Source organism: Otolemur garnettii, unplaced genomic scaffold (assembly GCF_000181295.1).
Source record: "Otolemur garnettii isolate 467f Iridium unplaced genomic scaffold, OtoGar3 scaffold00103, whole genome shotgun sequence".
Taxonomy (NCBI): domain Eukaryota; kingdom Metazoa; phylum Chordata; class Mammalia; order Primates; family Galagidae; genus Otolemur; species Otolemur garnettii.
Genome location: NW_003852498.1, coordinates 6,396,689 through 6,404,615, shown reverse-complemented (window position 1 = coordinate 6,404,615; position 7,927 = coordinate 6,396,689). Strand labels below are relative to the sequence as shown.

At 41.2% G+C, this 7,927-nt stretch overlaps 1 protein-coding gene across 1 annotated transcript in view; it reads right to left on the bottom strand.

The window, feature by feature from the left end:
* Nucleotides 1-7,927, bottom strand: part of SGMS2 (sphingomyelin synthase 2) — an 87,280-nt gene that overhangs the window by 42,633 nt on the left and 36,720 nt on the right. Inside the window, exon 2 of the mRNA XM_023517035.1 lies at nt 6,798-6,881. The gene's annotated coding sequence lies outside the window, so the exon portion shown is untranslated. The remainder of the gene's footprint in view (nt 1-6,797; nt 6,882-7,927) is intronic.

The window sequence follows — 7,927 nt, the reverse complement described above, 5'->3', positions numbered from 1 at the left end:
TATATATATATATATATATTTTGAAAGTATATAATGCTGAAAAACCTATGTAGAGGGTTCTTAAACAATTTATACTTAAAATTTCTCCAATGGCAGTCTTTAGAATCACAAAAGAATAAATAAAACTTAAAATGGATCCCACCCATCCCGGGGGTTCCCTTCATTCTTTCACTATTTGGCCCCCACCTCTCGAGGAGCTATCTGGCGCATGGAGAACAAGCCAGCACTTCCCAGAGTTTATGGTAGACACTGGTTCTAGTGCTTTCCTGATGTTAATATGCATGACAGCTTTGCAGGGCAGGTGCCATTATCACCCCATCTGAGGTATGAGAAGTGAAACTTAGATACCTAGCACATGAAAGAGGTACAATTTTGAGCCCATGCTCCTAGCTACTATGCTATATTGTGATTTTGTAAGATCGTGGGATATTTTTACACTTAGGCATATGCTATTTTTCTCCCCACCTAGAGCAACAGATTTCCTCCCCCATGAGTCCTTCTGGGGAGAGACCATACCTCCCACCTCCCGTCTTAACCCTTCTTCCCCATGGTTGCCATGTAGGTAACCATCTCTGTTTACCCTGAGAGGTGACGTCCTTCCAAACATTAGTCAGCCCTCCCTCCTGACACACAGCCACCAACTCTGGGTCATCTGATGACCTCGATGCCTGTGTGAATATTTACCCCACTCTCCAGTGACTTATAAGAGGGGCATTTCCTGGAACTATTGCGGTTAGACATTTCATTGTAGTGAGGTGTTCAGAGTATCTGAATCACTACTGTTGCCTACTAACTTGTTTGTGTTGACAAGTTAAAGGCAACTGGGGCACAGGTACAGTCAGACACAGGGCAGATATTTACTCAGCATGACCTCCTCCCAACACTAGACTGTTGCCTTAACACTTAACCCTAACACTGTTCTTTCCCACTCTCTGTTAGTACAAACCATTCTTTTTAAGTCAAGAGAATTCAAAAGGCAGCAGGCTGTGCACAGATTCAAAAGATCCTCTATAGCTGAAATATAGGCTACATTATTTTTCCTATGGGGTTCTGAAGAAAAGCTTTAAGACAAAGGAAACTCCAGGATTCCTACATATAAATGGGAATTGGAATTATACGGTATCCTGGAAACAAACTCTTGTGCTTAAGCGATTCTCTTACCTCAGCCTTTGGGATTCTTACATACAAATGGGAATTGGAATTATACAGTATCCTTAAACACAAACTCTTGTGCTTAAGTGATTCTCTTGCCTCAGCCTCCCAAGTAGCTGGACTACAGGCACTTGGAAGGTCCTTGCCCTCCCTATAAGAAGGAATTAGTTCTCTCATGAATTCATAGTTAATATACTGCTAAACAGCATGGAGTCACTAATTCAGCCAAAAATTCTTTGAAGTCAAGAATTTTTTTCAGACAGTAACAGTGACTCATACACTGGCTTCAGAATTGAGGGGGTTCACTCTCCAATACCATAATGAATATAAATAGATAATGCACAGCTAGCTCACCTCACTGACCTTTGTCTTCAAATTGAAGATTTTTTTTTTTTTTTTGGGACAGAGTCTCACTATGTCACTCTAGGTAGACTGCCATAGCGTCATAGCTCATAGCAACCTCCAACTCCTGGGCTTAAGCGATTCTCTTGCCTCAGCCTCCCAAGTAACTGCACTACAGACACCAGCCACAATGCCAGCTATTTTTTTATTGTTGTAGTTTGGCAGGCCCTGGCTGGGTTCGAACCCACCAGCTCTAGTTTGGCTGGCACCTTGGCCGCTGAGCTGTAGGGCCCGAGCCTCAAATTTAAGATTTTAAGACCACAAGTGCCAAGGTTACCCCTAGAAGCCAAAAATCTAGAATAAAAGATTCTGGGCTTGCATTTCATACAAATTCTCCAACAGTTATTATTTTTCCCTGAATATTTTATAGCTCTACTATTTTCCTAGTCATTCCTATACATTGACAGTTTGTTCAAAGGAAAAAAAAGTTTAACAAAAAAGCTACACGTATACACATACATCAGATACTGGGTTTTTTCATTTTCCTCTTCAGAGAACATGACTACTGCAGGAATAAGAAAGGGAGATTTAAAGGTTTGCCTAAATGTTACCTCTAATCTTAGTGGGAGAGTTCTGAGGCCTAAATATATTTCATGCTTATAGACTGAAGGGTACAAACATAATTTAGATAGTATTCTTCTCTTCCTCCTCATATAATATGTATCCTAATATTAGGGTTCCAGGATGCCTGGTATTTGTAAGTACTTTTAAAAGTCAAGTAGATAATATGAATTTCACTTTGTTTTTGACAGTTATAAAATGGATATGTAAGTTTGCTCAGCAAGGATTTTCAACTTAAACATATGTTAAAACTTCGTATCTTCCAAAATACTTTTCTTTTTGAAAGGCATATTTTAGGGGGAAAAAAACTTTCCATGTCTAAAAAATTCTTGAGTTCTACAAGAAAAACTATATAGCAAGTGTAGAAAAAGGTATTCTCCTTATCTAGTACTGGATAATTGCAGGTTATAATTATCAGTGGCAAGAAATGAGGGGGTGAATTGTTTTCTAAAATATTTTAAATACTTTAAAGTCCTTTAAAGTCAAGCAGGTTTCCCAATTTGGGATTTGTGGTTGATTGGTAGACCTCTTGAGGCCCTATAAAATGTTATAATCCATGCATATAACCAGGAATAGAAACCTTAGTTCTTCAGATTCTCAAAATGGAGTTTAGTCTTGGGAAATCAAAGCTAGCACATAGGTGAGGATTTAAGCTCCTGAATTTGTTGCTGTCTTTCTGCTTAATACACATTTCAGTAACATAAAAGATGAATTCCCATGCTATAACTCATTCCCATGCCGTAACTAAAGATTTTTAATAATTAGGCTCGGCACCCATAGCACAGTAGTTGGCCACATGCACTGAGGGTGGTGAGTTTGAACCCAGCCTGGGCCTGCTAAAACAACAATGAAAACTGCAACAACAACAAGAAAATAGCCGGGTGTTGTGGTGAGTGCCTGTAGTCCCAGCTACTTGGGAGGCTGAGGCAAAAGAATCACTTAAGCCCAAGAGTTGAGGCTGCTATGAGCTGTGACACCACAGCACTCTACAGCAGGTGACATAGTGAGACTTGGTCTCAAAAATAAATTAATTAATTAATTAAATGGAGGTAGATCCCCCTCTATGACAGTTGGGTACAATTTATTATATTTGTGTACCCTGAGAGTGAAATTACTGTCTCATTTTTGAAAACTTACTTAACCTTCATTAGGTATCTGAATGTCTCTTATGGCCATGAGAATGAGACAGACCTTGTCTCTGGCTGCAAGGAATTTGTAGTCTAGTTGGAGAAACAATCTATTGCACAGGGAGATAAATGTTTAGGTACTTAGAAATTTAGGACTCTATAGGAACACACTGCCAACACACACAACCCAGTCTGGCATTTAACCTAACAGGATTGGTAAAATATCCAGACCTTGATAACAGGTAGTCTCAAGTTTCAAGAAGAAGTATGCAATAAGAAAACTCTCTTCTCTGGGTGGTGCCTATATCTCAAGAAGTAGGGTGCTGGCCCCATATGTGGGGGGTGGCAGTTTCAAGTCCAGCCCCAGCCAAAAACTGCAAAAAAAAAAATGCCCAAAGAGTGGCTCGGTGCCTGTAGCTCAAGCAGCTAAGGCGCCAGCCACATACACTAGAGCTGGCGGGTTCAAATCCAGCCCAGGCCTCCCCAACAGTGACAACTACAGCCAAAAAATAGCCGGGCATTGTGGTGGGTGCCTATAGTCCCAGCTACTCAGGAGGCTGAGGCAAGAGAATCGCTTAAACCCAGTAACCCAGTTGGAGGTTACTGTGAGCTGTGATGCCACAGCACTCTACCCAGGGCGATAGCTTGAGGCTTGCTCTATCTCAAAAAAAAAAAAAGAAAAAAAGAAAACTCTCTTCCCTCTGGAAGATAGTTTAATGTTATCAAAATGATACATAACACTGTATGACCTGCAATTCTACTTCCCAAGTTTACACAGATATAATGGCATACATGCAAAATAACCTACACACAGTTATTTGCTGCAGCGTTAAGAGGAAATGATCAGCCGCAACTCCAATAACCATCAACAGATCACTACTTAAACTGGTATGCCCATAAATGGACTACTCTGTAAGTGACCTTTTACAAAAATGAAGAAGGTCTCTTAGTACTGATTGGTTAAACCCTCCTTCATATATTTTTATAAGAAAAACATACACTGCAGAGAAGTATATATTAGAAAGGAAGAAAATACGAACCCCTATTCCTATTTGCTCATTTATGCATAAAGAAATTCTGGAAGGATGAAGTAGGCCTGACAGAGGCTGAGAAGGGAAGGCAGAAGCAGAATTGGGGCAGAATCTATGAATATAAAAAAAATGTATAAAAATGGTATACTTGAAAAGTAATCCTTTCTAAGCCTGGGTTCTGTCAACCTGCCACCTCTTTTTAGTGTTGTTTTAATAAGCCTCTAAAATTCAGCAGTGATTATACTATTAGAGTATAAGACTGTTTCATTTTCCAAATCAGGTTCCGACTCTCTCTTTTCCTACTTATGTTCATCTGCCATCTTCTGAAGGGGGTTTCCCCGGAATACCTGAGAGGGAGTCAAGTTCATTGTCTCACCCTTCTTCTGTCTATTTGTTGAGGATATTTGGGAACTTTTTTAGAGCTCATGAAAGCAAGGATTTTATTTTGTTCACTGCCTCACTCCAACACTGAAAAAAGTGCCTAGCACACAGTTCAGTAACTATTTGTTGAATAAATGATTCTTTTCTTGATCCTGCTTCAATGGGGACAGATACTACCAGACAAAGGGAGAGATTTCAATGGTGTCAAATATTTAGAAATAGTTGTCATTCCTAGTATTAGCCCAGTATAGGCATTCTAATCTTAGCAACATTCCTGGAATTATTTTGGATTTCACAGAAAACAAATAATTCTATAGAATGCTGTGCTGAACAATGAATCTTAACTATTCATAAAAATGTATTTTTAATTAATTTGGGATTACATGGCCCTAGGGTCCATCTTAGGACAAAATATGTTTAGGCAAATACCACACTAAGCAGTCATGATGAAAAAGAATGGCTATCTTAAGAGTCAAATGAGCCCTAGGAGTAAGGTGCCCAGAGCAATGGTGAGAAAAGAGAATATCATTTACTCTAAATGCATTTAAAAATGCAACTGCTACTTTTATTATTAGAAGGCTCAGCGCTTATGCTCAGTGGTTAGTGCACCGGCCACATACACTGAGGCTGGGGGTTTGAACCCAGCCCATGCCTTCTAAACAAAAATGACACCTGCAACCAAGTAATAGCTGGGTGTTATGGCAGGTGCCTGAAGTCCCAGCTATTTGGGAAGTTGAGGCAAGAAAATCACTTAAGCCCAAGAGTTTGAGGTTGCTGTGAGCTGTGACACTACACCACTCTACTGAGGGCAACACAGTGAGACTGTCTCAAAAAAAAAATTATTCTTGAAATTAAATTCAAAGTAATCTCTATAAAGTGAATTAAACTGCACAATGTTAATCAAAACAGGCAAAACCTCTTCCTCGGTGGGCCTAACTACTATAGTTCTTTATCCTCAGTTCAGGCGTCCTCAAACTACAGCCCATGGGCCATAGGTGGCCTGCTGAGGACATTTATCTGGCCTGCCGGGTGTTTTTGCCGCCGCTGCCTGTCCTGCTTAGCAGCCGACTTGTCCCAGGGCCCGCAGTCCAGCCATCCAATGGTCTGAGGGACAGTGAACTGGCCCCCTGTTTAAAAAGTTTGAGGACCCCTGGTTTAGATAATTATGAAAACAGAGTAACTTTGGTAGTAATAATTTCAGTAATGTTGCTGAATAGGTACATGACTACGTGAAAAATTTTTGGAAGATTTTTAGTATAAAACATTTTTTAAGGTATGGTTGAGGCAGTTAACTGAGTAGTGTTCTCTTTGGGAAACACTGGAAAGAGGACTGGACATTTGAGTGTTACCTCTATTTCTCATATAAAACAGCAATATGGCCAGGGATGGTGGCTCATGCCTATAATCCCAGCACTTTGGGAGGACAAGATAGGAGGATCACTTGAGGCTAGGTCAAGACTAGCCTGGGCAACACAGTAAGATCTCATCTGTATAAAAATAAAAACTCAGCCAGGTGTGGTGAGATGCACGTGAAGTCCCAGCTATTAGGGAACCTGTGGCAGAAAGATCACTTGATCAACATCTATTCTTCTGAAAGAACTTGAAATTCAAGACTGTCTTGAGGATGAAACAATTCTCAGAGATAAGGCATTTATGAACTATCTTTTTTTCTTTTTTTGAGACGGAGTCTCACTCCTGCCCAAGCTAGAACATTTATGAAATATCTTAACTGGAGAAGTGAAGACAGCAGAGAAATTACAGAATAACTGGTAGACAGCCAACTTCAGGTGTTGCGAATTATACTTTTTTTTTTTTTTTAGACAGAATCTCAAGCTGTCACTCTGGGTAGAGTGCTGTGGCGTCACAGCTCACAGCAACCTCAGACTCTTGTGCTTAAGTGATTCTCTTGCCTCAGCCTCCCAAGCAGCTGGGACCACAGGTGCCCGCCACAATGCCCAGCTATTTTTTGGTTGTAGTTGTCGTTGTTTGGCGAGCCTGGGCTGGATTCAAACCCTCCAGCTCTGGTGTATGTGGCTGGCACCACAGCCACTGAGCTACAGGCACCAAGCCTGAATTATACTTCTAATCTAGCATAGGGAAGCACCAAGCCTACTGTTTCCAGATGGCAGCACGCGGATCCCACCTTGGTCCTTCCAGCAGTCAATACTCCCAGTGTTGTAGCAGATCCTTTCTGAGAAGAGTAGTAAAGGGCCAGAGGATGACAGCTCTAGGAAAAGAAAAAAGTCAAGAGGTCAAAGAAGGATGCTTTGTTTGTTGCTTTTGGGGGGGTGGAGATGAAATGAAGAGCTCCATGAGACTACCCCTCTAGAAAAATCACTAAGAAAACTCTGGTTTTAACAGGTATCGGCATTTCAAGAGGAGAAGAGCAACTCAGACATTCATTCAATTAATATTTAACACCTGCCAGATCCTGTCCAGAGAGGGAGCAGGGCAGGTAGGCAAATTCCCTTTCCTCATGCGCTCTCATTTTGATATGGGGACAGGTCAACAGATGACTATGACAAATGGACCCAGAGTGAGGCTGCTGTGGCTGATGTAGAGGAAGCAGTCAGGGAAACCTTTCCAAGGAGATGACATTTAAGTTAAGACTTACATAACAAGGAGGGGAAAGCCATGATAGAAAGAGTACACCGGGCAGAGGGAGCAGCTGGCTCAAAGGTCCTGAGGCAGGAATGAGCCAGGAAGTTTTAAAGAATGGAAAAGCATGAGCTATGAGTGGAGAAGTGAAGAGGAGGGCAGAGGTCGGTGGCAAAGGGTCTGAAGGCCAGAAGAGGGACTGATACATACAGGGAAAACCAAGCGCCATGGAAACTGAGGTCAATGTGCACCAAGCCCACATATCATACAGGGTAGCCATTAAAGTTACACTAAATTGCACTGGAACTTCATGGCCATCCTGTATGATTTCATTTATAGGAAATGTGTGGAACAGCCAAATCCATAAAGACATAAGATTAGTGGTTGCCAAGGGCTGGGGGAACAGAGTGAATACTAATGGGTATGGGGTTTCTTTTGGGGGTGATATGGACATTCTAATAGGTAGTGATGATGGCTGCACGATTCTATGAATATACTAAAAACAACTGATCTGTGTATTTTAAAAGGGCACATTTTATGGTATATGAATGATATCTTAGTAAAACTATTATTAAAATGGGGGTGGTGCCTGTGGCTCAAAGGAGTAGGGCACTGGCCTCATATGCCAGAGGTGGCAGGTTCAAACCCAGCCTAGGTCAAAAACTGCAAAAAAAA